The sequence below is a fragment of the Ovis canadensis genome, chromosome 17 (genome assembly GCF_042477335.2).
Source record: "Ovis canadensis isolate MfBH-ARS-UI-01 breed Bighorn chromosome 17, ARS-UI_OviCan_v2, whole genome shotgun sequence".
Taxonomy (NCBI): Eukaryota; Metazoa; Chordata; class Mammalia; order Artiodactyla; family Bovidae; genus Ovis; species Ovis canadensis.
Window position 1 is genome coordinate 60981501 of NC_091261.1, and position 14540 is coordinate 60996040.

The 14540-nt window shown below is 44.1% G+C and overlaps 1 protein-coding gene and 1 non-coding gene across 2 annotated transcripts in view; one reads left to right on the forward strand and one right to left on the reverse strand.

Moving 5' to 3' along the window:
- The window catches only part of TMEM132B (transmembrane protein 132B), a 399927-nt gene that overhangs the window by 307376 nt on the left and 78011 nt on the right, over positions 1–14540 (reverse strand). The window lies entirely within an intron of this gene.
- Positions 13912–13984, forward strand: TRNAG-CCC (transfer RNA glycine (anticodon CCC)). Its single transcript has one exon. It is a non-coding gene; the product is annotated as a tRNA-Gly (tRNA).

Sequence of the window (14540 nt, forward strand, 5' to 3'; positions counted from 1 at the left end):
TACAGCAGTGTGAAAGCAACTGGAGACAATAGATAAACAAGTAGGCATGGCTCTTTCCCAATAAAACCTTATTTATCAATACGGGCAGCAGGCTAGATTTGACTCACAGGCTGTGGCTTGCCATCTCCTGCTCTAGAAGGAAGAGTTAGGCCCTTTCTCAAATCTTCCATCCCAGACCTATTGTAAGAGCAAGGGCCACAGTCTCGCATTCCTGGAGGGCTGGATAGGGAATGCAGCTGGGAGAAGCAGATCACGCGGGCAGCAGCGGTGACTGGGGTGAAGTGAAGAGGTCCAGATGACTTCCATCAGAGAATGCTGGCCCTATGTGGACAAATCTGATGTTTCTAGAGTTGCCAGAAATCCCCGTTTTTATTATGAAATGTCTGTTTTTAAATCATAGCCTCTATGAATTTCCCCAGAGGTACAGGGGAAAGTCCTCGCGTGAGTTTCTTCCTGAGCCCTTCTCCTTTTCTTATAAGGACATCAATCATACTGTAGTAGCACCCTAGGGATCATATGACTATCTGCAAAATGAGGTCACATTAGCAAGTACTTGGATACATCTTTTTGGGGGGACACAATTCAACCCATGGCACCCACACATCCAGCTCAAGGTGTTCCAATTTGCAACCTCTACCTTAAAATCTAATGCAGTGGGACTTCCCTGGCAGTCCAGTGGTTAGGACTCTGCGCTTCCACTGCAGGGCACATGGATACCATCCCTGGACAGGGAAGTCATATCCTACATGCTACACCGCATGGCCAAAAAAAAAAAAAAAGAAAGAAAAATCTAATGCATTAAGCAGATGTGATGAAAGACAACTTTATTAGAATCCAAAACCCTGCCCAAACGGGGCTTTCAGGAGGACCTGAACTCCTCTGCCTGCCTTTCACCAGTCCAACCCCTTGGCCAGTCCCCTCTCCAGATTAAAACATCACACACGCACCTTCTGGAAAGCAAGCCAACTTCCCCGCACCCTGACAGTCGTCACCACAACAGCTGTCAGGAGAGATGGCAGTGCTTCTGTTTATCTGACTGACAGCTACTTTGGGGTCAGGTCAAAGCCAAGGGCAAAGCAAGCATTGCTTAACAGACAGGCAGCCCCCAAAGGCATGAGGGAATCACACCCATACAAATAGTCTCTCAAGGTTTCCCCACTGAGAAAAACATCTCATTCCCAACTCCTGCCCAGCCATTCAGCCTTGACTAACACTCCAAACAGCCTTCAGATGCCCGGAATCAAGCGCAGCCCAGGGCCAGCTCATCAGAGATCCATCTAATGATGGTTAGAACGCAGTCAGCAATGGATAGTTCATTTCACCTGATGGCTTTATTGTAATTAACCAAATGCCCACAATGACTCTGTGTAATTCTGGCCACTGTGATCAGACCCACAGTCTGAGCTAAACAGCTGAAAAATGCTCAGAGAACACACCTCGGTGGTGACAGCTGCTGCCACCAGCTGGAGTCGGCTGACCCCAACAAGGTCAGAAGAGAAGCCAGGGTAGTCACAGTTCTAAGAATGCAGCTTATTCTATTTTCCTTTATCTTTTATTCAAACATCCAACAGATGCAAACTATGTATTCAAATAAAAGAATGAATGAATAAAAGTCACCCTGGTGTGGACTTCTTACCTCATTTCCAACACATTAATGACCAGAGTCAAGATCCCGTGGACACTGAAAGGCTATCTTTCCATTTTCATTAGTATTTACCTTTTAAAGATTGACTTTGGGCTTCTCCAATAGTTCAGCAGGTAAAGAATCCTCCTGCCAATGCAGGAGATGGGTTCAATCCTTAGGTCAGGGAGATCCCTTGGAGAAGGAAATGGCACCTAGTACAGTATTCTTGCCTAAAAAATCTCATGGACAGAGGAGCCTAGTAGGCTACAGTTCAAGGGGTTGCAAAGAGTTGGGTATGATTGAGTGACTCAACACACACACACAAACGAAGATTGACTAGCCAAAAGTTTCTGAGGATGGAAAAAACAAAACTCCAATAAATCCCCAAAACTAGGAAGACAAGACATAGTTAATTTACCAATCAGATTTATAATAGCTATTTGGCCAGTGAACTTCCAGATGTTCAAGCTGGTTTTAGAAAAGGCAGAGGAACCAGAGATCAAATTGCCAACATCTGCTGGATCATCAAAAAAGCAAGAGAGTTCCAGAAGAACATTCTGTTTTATTGACTATGCCAAAGCCTCTGACTGTGTGGATCACAATAAACTGTGGAAAATTCTGAAAGAGATGGGAATACCAGACCACCTGACCTGCCTCTTGAGAAACCTGTATGCAGGTCAGGAAGCAACAGTTAGAACTGGACATGGAACAACAGACTGGTTCCAAATAGGAAAAGGAGTACGTCAAGGCTGTATATTGTCACCCTGCTTATTTAACTTCTATGCAGAGTACATCATGAGAAACGCTGGACTGGAAGAAGCACAAGCTGGAATCAAGATTGCCGGGAGAAATATCAATCACCTCAGATACGCAGATGACACCACCCATATGGCAGAAAGTGAAGAAGAAACCAAAGAGCCTCTTGATGAAAGTGAAAGAGGAGAGTGAAAAAGTTGGCTTAAAGCTCAACATTCAGAAATCTAAGCTCATGGCATCCGGTCCCATCACTTCATGGGAAATATATGGGGAAAACAGTGGAAACAGTGGCTGAAACAGTGGCCCATAATTATTTTTATGGGCTCCAAAATCACTGCAGATGATGATTGCAGCCATGAAATTACAAGACGCTTACTCCTTGGAAGGAAAGTTATGACCAACCTAGATAGCATATTCAAAAGCAGAGACATTACTTTGCCAACAAAGGTCTGTCTAGCCAAGGCTATGGTTTTTCCTGTGGTCATGTATGGATGTGAGAGCTGGACTATAAAGAAAGCTGAGCATGGAAGAATTGATGCTTTTGAATTGTGGTGTTGGAGAAGACTCTTGAGAGTCCCTTGGACTGCAAGGAAATCCAACCAGTCCATCCTAAAGATCAGTCATGGGTGTTCACTGGAAGGACTGATGTTGAAGCTGAAACTCCAGTACTTTGGCCACCTGATGCAAAGAACTGACTCATTGGAAAAGACTCTGATGCTGGGAAAGATTGAGGGCAGGAGAAGGGGACGACAGAGGATGAGATGGTTGGATGGCATCACCGACTCAATGGACATGGGTTTGGGTAGACTCTGGAAGTTGGTGATAGACAGGGAGGCCTGGCATGCTGCGGTTCATGGGGTCACAAAGAGTCAGACACAACTGAGCGACTGAACTGAACTGACAATTCCTACTCATCCTTTAAAATCCACTTCATGGTTACCTTTCATCTGCGAATCTTTACCCAACTTCTCCAGGCAAAGAAAGTCTCTTTAATAATCGAGGTATTCCTCCTATCCAAAGTCTTATCACGTCACTCTTATTTATTTCTTTCATTTTGTCTGGAAAGCATGTCCCTGAGAAGAGCAAGTAATTCAGTTTCTTTATCTTTGACTACTTTAGCCATTATCATCAGGCTTAGCACATAATGGGATCTGCCAAACATTTCCTGGAAGAATGAGCCTAGACAACATTAGTTCCCGAGGGGCATATAAAGATGAGGAAAATTTCAGAAGATCTCAGATGAAGGAAGCAAGACTTACATCCACAAAAAGGTTAGCAGAGTATGATTAAATAGGAAAAAGGCTAAATCCACAAACAAATCCTATGAATGCAGAGAGCCGAGTAAGCTGTGTGAGCCATCCTGAGCTGGTGCTCCATGAGAGGAGTGAAAGCTCCAGGTTAGCAAGGTCTGGGACAGGTGAATGAGAGGCACATGAAAATGTAAGTTCTAAGAGACAGCATTGCTGATTGTGTGTGTTATGGTCTGTAGGACAGCTGCGACACGGCAACTTGGAATGAAAACACATATTTGTTCTTCATCCCTATTCCTGGCACAGATTTTCAAAAACACTTGAAATTTCATAAGTGATGGAGTGAAAAAGGTGAGAGTGTGGGACTTCCCTGGTGATCCAGTGGCTAAGACTCTGAGCTCCTAATGCAGGGGGTCCAGGTTCCATCACTGGTCAGGGAACTAAAGATCCCACATGCTGCAACCAACATCTGGCACAGCCAAACAAATTTAAAACTTTTTTTTTTTTTAAGTGAGAGTGTTTTGTTATCCATAACAAGCCCCTTTCAACCACATCCCAGTTTATATTAATGAGGTGATTTTTGCAAAGCCCCAAGACAGCTGCAGGAGGGGACAGTTTCCAGGGAACCCACCATGTGACTAGAGGGTTGGAACTTTCAGCCTCACCTCCTGACCCCCAGGGAGGCGAAAGAGGCTGAAGGTTGCATGGGTCACCAATGGCTGGCCTGATTTAATCTATCATTCCTATGTGAAGAAGCGTCCATACAAACCCAAAATAATGAGGTTCTGAGTTTCTGGGTTTGAACGCGCAGAGGTGCTAGGAGGGTCATGCACCCAGAGAGGACGTGGAAGCTCTGAGGTCCTCTCCTTCAGAACTTGCCCTGTGAATCCTCCATCTGGCTGCTCCTGAGTTGTATCCTTTTATAATAACTAGTAATCTAGTAAGCACACTGTTTTCCTGAGTTCTATGAGTCATGTTAGCAAATGGTTGAAACTGAAAAGGGGGTTGTGGGAAACCCCAATTAACAAGCCTGTTGGTCAGGAGGGCAGGTGACAACCTGGACTTGCCCTTGGCATCTGAAGTTGGGGGCGATATTGCAAAACTAAGCCCTTGACCTGCAGGATCTAATACTATCTCCAGGTAGACAGTGTCCAAATTGAGTTCGATTGTAGGACACTCAGCTGGTGTTGCAGAGAACAGCTGGGTGGTGTGGGGGAAAGCATGCCCCACTCCCTACAACTGGAGAGGAAGTGTTCTGGGGGGAAGAGTGTGAGAGCGGAGAAGATACAGAGTTTTTTCTTTTCGACACCCTTAAGGGACATCCCTGTTTCCCATCTAAGTTCTCAACCAATTAAAACAAAAAAAAGGCTGCTATAGAGCCAAGTATCGACTTTATTATATAAAGTTAATATTGGAGAATAGAGCCTATTTACAGGAAGCTGGGCTCCTCATACTGAGCCCCAGAGTTGTGCAGACTGGCTACAATCCCAGGCAGCCCTAGAGACATAAAGGTACGACGGGATACCATTCTCATCCTATCAGACCTGTAACAATTGAACAGTCTGGCAACAAGTGATGACAAGGACACAGAGCAACCAAAACACCTTCACATTACTAGTGAGGCCTTAAAACTGCACCACCAGGGAACTCCCTGGCGGTTCAGTGGTTAGGACTCCACACTTTCATTGCCAAGGGCCCAGGTTCAAGCCCTGGTCGGGAAACTAAGATCTTGCGAGCTGTATGGCATGGCCAAAAGAAAAAAAAAAAAAGGCAAACAACAACAAAAAAGACTGTACCACCACTTTGGAAAACAGTGCAGCACCATCTGGTGACATTAGAAATGCAGTTAACACATGACCCAACAATTCTAGACCCAGAGCCTGGAGAGTTCACTCCAGCTTCCATAAGGATACACACCGGGATATGTTCCTATCAGCCTTCGTTCATTACAGTGGAAACCAAAAAACAATTTACATGTCTGCCTGCAGTAAAATGGATACACTGTGACACATTCTTACCATGGAATAGTACACAACTGTAGAGAAGGATGAATTATTGTTACGTCTAGCAACAAGGATGCACCTCTGAAATACGTTTGCTGGAAGAGAAACGACACAAAAGAAAACTCAGAGCAGAGTTTCACTCAAGAGTTCACAGAGACGAACCAAAATAATAGACCACTGGGGACTTCCCTGACAGTCCAGTGGTTAAGACTCTGTGTTCCCAAAGGTGGGGGCACAGGTTCGAGCCCCGGTTAGGAAATTAAGATCCCACTTGCTGTGTGGCCAAATAATAAAAGAATAATAGACCATTGAGGGAGGTGAACATCGAACAGCAAAGGAGTGAACACCTAAAATTTAGAGAAGAGTTTCTGTGCAGGGAAGAGGGAACAAGATTGGGGCAGGGAGCTTAAAGAAGGCTTAAAAGCAGAGTCGACAAAATTTATTACCCAAACCGGAACCTATTCTGAGAGTGAAAAGGGATGTTATTAAGGGTTTTGCCAAAACAACAGGACAAAGCTGGGAAATCAAGACATATTGTCATTCTCTACCTGTCACCTTTTGACCATATGTGGTAGGTACCTGGGTGTCCATTGTATGCCTGGATTTCTTACATTTAATTTATAGATGATTTTGCATTTATTCAAGTCTATTTTAAAAACCCATAAGTATATTTATGTATAAACTGGCATTCAAAATGGCATATCCTGAACATTTTGTGGTAGGGAGCATCTCCCCATGAGTTTGCCAGCAGCCCTCCTGACCCTCAGCATCTGGCTGCATTTGAGCTGAGAATGACATTCAAATGCAAGCAGATGAGCCACACCATTCAGAACACTCTGGAAATGGAAATGCCAATATCTGTGGCAGAGATGGGTAATGACCCACCAGGCAAGGCCATGACACTAAGTTAATCCTTAATGTGTCTAAGAGCTTTTTTCCTTTCATCGGGTCATTTAATAACGCGACAACTCACTTCTTTCCTCCGCCTTCAGCTCCCCCATCGCCATGGAGACGATTGTGAATCAGCTATCATAAATAAAAATAATCCAACAGCACACGCCTGCGCCACATGCCACTTGGATGTGCTGCCAACTCAATTTTATTTTTTTCATGCCCAGAACTCACGGGAGCTCAAGCAACACAGGACACCTCCAGAGGAAGAGATGCTTTTTGGTGACTGTTTAAAGACAGAAGTGGGTCCATCATGTCCTAGGTTGCCTCTTACCAACCACACAAAGTGGGGTTTGGTTGGGGAGGAGGGGGTGTTTACCTAAATAGGAATCTCCCTTAGGGGACCATGTGCATGTGCTTGGTCATTCAGTTGTGTCCGACTGTTGGCAACCCCATGGACTGTAGCCCACCAAGCTCCCCTGTCCATGGGATTCTCCAGGCAAGCATACTGGAGTGGGTTGCCATGCCCTCCTCCAGGGGATCTTCCCAACCCAGGGATCAAATCCGTGTCTCTTGAATTTCATGCATTGACCAGGTGGGTTCTTCACCACTGAGCCACCTGGGGAGTCCCATTCATTAATAACTCTGCTATTGAAACAAACTTCTCCTGTGTCCTCGAATAATCCCCCAAAGCATACAAGAACTCTGCCAAGACACCATTCTCTTTTGCCTAGCATTCAATGCCTGCCTAATGTTTTCAGGAAGATGAAATTTAACAATTGGAAAGTTAGTCTTCTTAATTTCCCTGCAAACCTCCTAAAGAGAGAAAGCCTCCTTCTGGTGCTAATGAGTCTCTAACACTTGGCTGATCACCTTGTTAACAGAGAGACAGCAGGTCTCCGTCTGAGAGCCTTTGGCAAGCAACAGTCTCCAAGCTGGAATTTAAGACCATTGTTTTGTTTTTATTGTCTTCATTTTGAAGGGTTTTGTCTATTTATGGCAAGTGATGCTGGCTTTTGTTTGTGAGAGTGATAGAGATTGCTTTTAAAATAAACATATTTAGATAAAGCCAATGAATCAATTTTAAAATTACACATTAAATTGAAAATAGCACAGGAATATACCAGAGGTGGCCTCAAAAAAAAAAAAAAACTGTGAAGGGAATGCATTAAAACAAAAGTTTGGGAAACACAGCCTCCTTGGTGTACTCTCTGCTCCTTTCTACCTTTTCAGGGGCTGGATGTGCACATAGTAGGTTTGCAGTTCAAGTCTACTGAAAACATAAAGGAGGACCAGAGACAGCAGAAAAGCAGGGGTTGGAATAAGCTGAGTGCCAATTACAGGGCAACCTCTCACCATTCTATTCTGACCAAATCTGTAAACTTTTTTTGTTCAAAGCTGATCTGTAAGTGGCTGCAAGCCCCCTGTGGTCAGGAAGAGTAGGCTCTCAACGGCAAATCTTCCACCTCGCCACAGATACACCTGTGGCAGACATCACCAATCAACTGTGGAATTCTCACCCATAACAGCAAGATGTATGCAAATATTTCTAACACATGAAAATGTTTTAATAAAATGTAAAGTGAGAAAAGTTGTTTTTAACTATTATGCTGTATTTTTTTTATTTTTCCTGTGGGCTACCACACATCCTGTTTTGGAAATAGGGAACACAGAAACACTCAAATAAGGGGAAAAAAGCTGCCTAATTCACACATCAACCAGAGCTACACAATGACCTATCCAATCCTGCAAGTTTAGAAGGTAATTTGGAAACTAATAAATTGACTTTCTTAAAATTATCATAATCACTATTGCTCAAGATTCAGTAAAATAAAAATCACCAACCCAAAAAAAAAAAAAACCCTCAGATACTGTTGATGGCATGTCGACAGATAATCTATCTAAAAATTAATTTGGCAACATGAATTGAAAGACTGAAAACTAATCACACCCTTAACCCAGGAATTGTATTCCTAAGATTCTATAAGAAATAATTCCAAAAAAAGAAAAATAATCAGAAGTACAAGAAAAATCAATTTTTTGCAATAAAGCTGTGGCAGTGAAAAATCATAACAATCTAACTGCTTAAAAAATATAAGGGGTTGATATTATTTTAAAGGTATGCCCTTGCATAGAAGTAGTATGCCATCTTCAAAATTAATCCGTGAAGAATATTTAAAGACCTAGGAACATGCTCAAAAGCTCATATTAAATGAAAAAAATCAAGTTATAAACCTTTACATTTAAGATAATGATTTCAGGGGTATGTGTGTGTATTTACAGACATGTTAATATATACCATAAAAAGACTAGAAGAAAGTAAATTACTGCTGACTTTTCCCAGATGGTTTTTCATTCTTTATGTTGTTTTGTAGTCTCTAAATTTTCAATATTAGTTTGAAAATCAAGGTTGGGAGGAAGACTGCTTTCTAAGCATTTTAAGGAGAACTAATAGTTTTATATCCACTGAGTTTGTTTTATATCGGGGGAAGCACTTAAGTTTGTGAATATTTTTAATTGACAGTAAAGGGGTGGCAGTCATACAACCCAGAAATCCCACTGCTGGGCATACACCCTGAAGAAACCAGAACTGAAAGAGACACGTGTACCCCAGTGTTCATTGCAGCACTTTTTACAATAGCCAGGACATGGAAGCAACCTAGATGTCCCTCAGCAGATGAATGGATAAGGAAGGTGCAGTGCATAGACACAATGGAATAGTACTCAGCCATAAAAAGGAACGCATTTGAGTCCGTTCTAATGAGGTGGATGAACCTAGAGCCTATTATACAGAATGAAGTAAGTCAGAAGAAGAAAGATAAATACTGTATATTAACGCATATATATGGAATTTAGAAAGATGGTACTGATGATCCCACATTCAGGGCAGCAAAGGAGACGCAGATGTAAAGAACAGACTTTTAGACTATGTGGGAGAAGGCGAGGGTGGGATGATTTGAGAATAGCACTGAAACATACATTACCATATGTAAAATGGATGACCAGTGCAAGCTTGATGCATGAAGCAGGGCCTCTAAGACCAGTGCTCTGGCACAACCCAGAGGGATAGGACGCGGAGGGAGGTGGAGGTGGGGTTCAGGGGACACATGCATACCTGTGGCTGATTCATGCTGATGTGAGGCAAAAACCATCACAATATTGTAAATTATCCTCTAACTAAAATAATTACTTTTTAAAAAAATGTTTAAATGCATATTCTTATTCCAAAAAAAGAAAGTAAAGGGGTGGCAGTAGGAATTGAAAAGATACCCAGCATTTGCCAATGCCAACATGCCTCAGCCTCAAATACATTCAAATTCCAGCAGGAGGCAGTGTTCCACTTTGAGTAGGCTAACTTGCTGGATGACTGACACATTCATGGAGCTCTCTGAGATGTCTCTGGAGATCAATTAGGAGTAGTTCTGAAGTAGAGCCACCCTGCTGATCTTTCACCATCCCCACTCCAAAAAGGCCTGAGCTTGAAACTGCACCCCAGGAGTGGAAGAAGCTGGGCAAAAACTCTGTAACCTTTCTCACCCAAGAACCAAGGGTACACGCTAGAAAGAAGCTACCTGGGATCAGAGAAAAAGTGTTCCCATCCATCCATCCCTATCCATTCCACAAAGACTTACTGGCACCAACTGGGTGCCAGGTCCTAAAAACATAGCAATGAACAAGATGGGCATAGCTCCACCCCACCTCCACCAGGAGCACAGTCACACAGTGGAAAGAGCCCTGAACAAGGAATAACGACAGACTATCTGCCATCAGAGCCTGTGGTGGGAGAGCCTAGTCAATGTAACGTTCAGCAGAAAGCTGAAGGATAACCAGGAATGGCCAGACTGGGGACGAGGTGGGGGAGACTCTAGGCAAGAGGAGGAGGATGTACACAGGGCACTGGAAGAGCGGACGTGTGCAAGGAGTGTGGTCCCCAGGTGGACAGGCAAGAACAAGCTCCCGAGGGCACTGAGAAACTTCTAAGGAAGAAGTGCCCTCTGCGTTTGTATGAGCCACTCTGAAAGTCTGTAAAGGACAGGCTGGAGTTGGGAGAAAGAGTTAGGTTTCCATCTGTAGACAGACCCTTACCACTGCCTGCATGTTCATCTGCTTCCATGGGGAAGACAGGCCACTGTGCTTGTTAGAACTGTCATCCAAAGCAAGAGTCAGTAGGCCTCAGATGGGACCTTGAATACACGCTTCAGTGCACGGACTTTGATGGCTATCTTGGCCATTTCAAGGCCTTTTTATATATCCTCATTTGAGTTCCAGATCACTGAGACTGACAAAATCCCTTATTTTGGGACGAATAAAGATTCTGGTGTGCCGGAATTTTACCAGCTGTGTTCCGATATCTTCCAACAATAACCAAAAAAAAACACCCCAAAACCCTGGGGTTTTGTTTGTTTGTTTTTGCAGGGCTCATGGCCACCATCAATAAAAACTACATTTCCCAGATGTCTTTGCAGCTGAGTGAAGTCATATAACTAATACTCCCTCTCACCTCCTTTCCACCCATCCTTTTGGTTCTGGCCATCATTGCACCCACAGGATCTGCACACCAAAGTCTCTGCAGAGATACTTCCCAGCCATTCTGCTTGTGCAAATAATTCAAATACAAGGAAATGAATAAGTGGAGAGCGCCCCACAATGACTGTGAGGTACTGCAGCCTGTGGGTAAACACTTCCCTCTACCCCATCTTGGGCAAACAACCACAAGGTGTCCTTTCCAGTGCTCCTGGACTGAACCCCAGTTGCCCATGGCAGTAACCAGCTCAATACACAGCCTTGAGTTGGTTTTCTCTCCTTCCCTGCTTCCTCTCCCCAGTTAGCCCATTGCCACTTCCTTTGGATCCAGTTGCAAAATAATGATAGACTATTTGCCATGAGACCCTCTGGTGGGAGAGCCTAGTCAATGTAACATGATGAACACAAGCCCTTATCAGGTTCTGCTGGCAGGACAGGGTGACAGAAGTCTGGAAGTAGGACATTAGGGAGGTTTTGCAAGCAACTTCTTTTTTTCAACATTTACTTTATTTATTTGGCTGCACTGGGCCTTGGTTGCAGCAAGAGGGATCTTTAGTTGTGGCATGCAGTTTCTCTAGTTTTGACATGCGAACTCTTAGTTGCAGCATGTGGTATCTAGTTCCCTGACAGATATTGAACCCAGGCCCCCTGCACTGGGAGCTCGGAGTCTTAGCCACTTGACACCAGGGAAGTCCTGCAGGTGGCTTCTTTAAAAGTCAAATTAAGGGACTTCCCTGGTGGTACAGTGGATAAGAATCTGCCTGCTGATGCAGCAGACACGGGTTCAATCCCTGGTCCAGGAAGATTTCACATGCTGTGGAGCAACCAACCCCGTGTGCCACAACTACGGAGTCCACACGCCTAGAACACGTGCTCTGCAATGAAGAGAAGCCCATACTCACTACAACTAGAGAAAGCCCAAGCAAAGCAAGGAAGCCCTAGTGCAGTCATAAACAAACAAATAAAGTGCCTTTTTAAAAAAGCAACTTAAGAAGCAAGGACGTACTTTTTTGCCCTTGGCCATTGCCTGCTCTCAGGACCCTGGAAGGGATGGCTAGGGCTCCATCTTACACTAGGAAGAGGGACCCACCCCTTAGGAATGGCAGTGAGCCAGAAGGAGATTGAACCCTGAGGGTTTGGCAGTGGAGCTGCTGTACAATATCTGGATGGTTATTTATGCCTTTTTAGATGATGATCGAGAAATATACTTCTATCTTCCTTAAGCTATTACTTAAGGCCTCAGTTAGCAGCAGCGAACCTATACGAAACGTAACGCATACAATCCAAGTGATCAGTCACATCCCATGCCACACCCTACAGGAGATTTAAAGTGATAGCACAAACTCTGGACACTCAGATCTCTCATTTTATTTCAACAAGGAGAAAGTTCTAATTCATCTTTGGGTCAGAACACAGTGTATCCTCTTCCAAGCTCCCCTGACAAGTGACTGTGCTGGAAATCCTCAGGACACAGGTAAAGAGCTAATTACTAGACTCCAGTCCCAACGAGGCTCCGAACATCTCTCTCATCTGCAAGAAAAATGTCTTTTAAACGGCATCCCTGCCAGGGAACCAGAAAGGCTGCCTGCCTCACTCCACACATGTCCCACATTTGTCACCCTTCCTTCTGCAGCCAAGAAATCATTATTTTTCCTGGTGCCACTGGACAGAAGTGAAGCAGCAAGGATCCTCCAAGTTACCGTGAGGTCCCCTGGCCCCTGCATCAGCTTCCAAGATTACCAAAGCTCAGGTGATGAAGCCAATGCCGGGGGACCGGCCCAGGTCACCAGGGAAGTCAGGTGTGCTCAGAGAACTGCAGAGTAACTGTAGGTATAATCAGAGGTCGATCCTACAGCCCAGGATCCTGCAGAAGAAGGTCTTGCTTAAGGGCTGTTACTATTAAGACAGAGGAAAACAACAGCTCTGGCAAAGCACCAAATTAATTATATCAGTGGGTAAAATGTATTCCAACTTGCTGGTTAATAAGGTAGAGAGGTTCTTCCAAACCATCTCTAAAGGCAAAAACCAGCAGCATGGGATGATTGCCAGGGAGACAAAATGAGGTGCCGGGAGGTACAGAAATGGATGCTGGCTCCAAACTGCTGTATGACACTCAGGAAATGCTCGCCCTCTCTCAGCTTCACAGATCTTTCCTGTTTTACAATTGTAGTTTATTGGGAAATGATTTATATGGTTCAACTTCAAAAGGTACAAGATTCTCAAGAAAGTATCTCCCTTCTGCTAACATTTTATAGCCATTCAAATCTTCAGAAGCAACCCATGTTATCAGTTTCTTATGAACCTTCCAAAATATTTTATGTATACAAAAGCACACGCATGCACACACCCCCAAACACACACACTATTCTTTTTCCTTTTTCCAACAGAAATGATTACATACTACGTGCCGTGTTCGGCATCCTGTTTGTTTTTTCACTTAGTAGTATCTTCAGGTTACTATGGCCAACATTAGAGTGTTTTCATTCTTTTTTGTGTGTGGCTGAATATTGCCCCATTGTATGAAGACACCAAGATGTATTTAACCAGTCCCTCTTAATGGACAGGGAAGCCTGGTGTGCTGCGGTCCACAGTGTTGCAGAGTCAGACTGAACAACGACAAGAACAACTCTTGATGGACATTTAGGTTACTTCCAGCCTTTTGCTACTACAGGGCTGCAGTGAACAACCTCATGTATAGGTTAATCTGCACGTGTTCAGTCTCTCCGAATATATTCCCTGAAATGGGATGGCTGAGTCAAAAAGTGTGTGCATTTGTAATTTTGATAGACAATGTCAAAACTGCCCTCCAGAGAAGTGGACCAGCATTGCCATCATCAGCAGACAAAAGCTGAGTCTCAGGACTTCCCTGGTGGTCCAGTGGTTATGACTCTGTGCTCCCAATGCAGGGGACACAGGTTCAATCCCTGGTCGGGGAACAAAGATCTCACGTGCCACATGGGGGCAAAAAATAAGGTCAAGTGTCAACTTCCCCACTGATGAAGCTGATAATGCATCCCCAAGCTCTGTCACTCACTGTTGTCTTCCCAACCATAAGCGTGAGTTTCAGTTACAGCTGATTATCATCTGCACTGTTACTTTCCTTACTGTGGGGAAACAGCCCTCTATAACCAGGTTCATATCAAAAGTAAGGGCAAAAAAGACACCTGTTGTGGCATAAAATGGCTAATTCCAGTGTCCTTTCTCAACTTTCTCCTCCTGGTAATACAATCCCCCAAGCTTGAGCTGTGCCTTTACCATGCCCCCTGGCAGCCAACTGTACCCACATGACTTAGGTCCAGGTTCTGGGAATGAGTTGAAGTGATGTGTCCAATTCACAGGTCACATCCTTTGAAAAGGAAATGCCCCACTGTCCACTTCCTATCTCTTTTCCCTTCCCAACGTGGGATGATCCATGGGGAGAAGGCAACCTCCACCATAAGATACCACACTACCAGGGCAAAGAGAAAGACAACCCCTGGATCCCAGGATGAT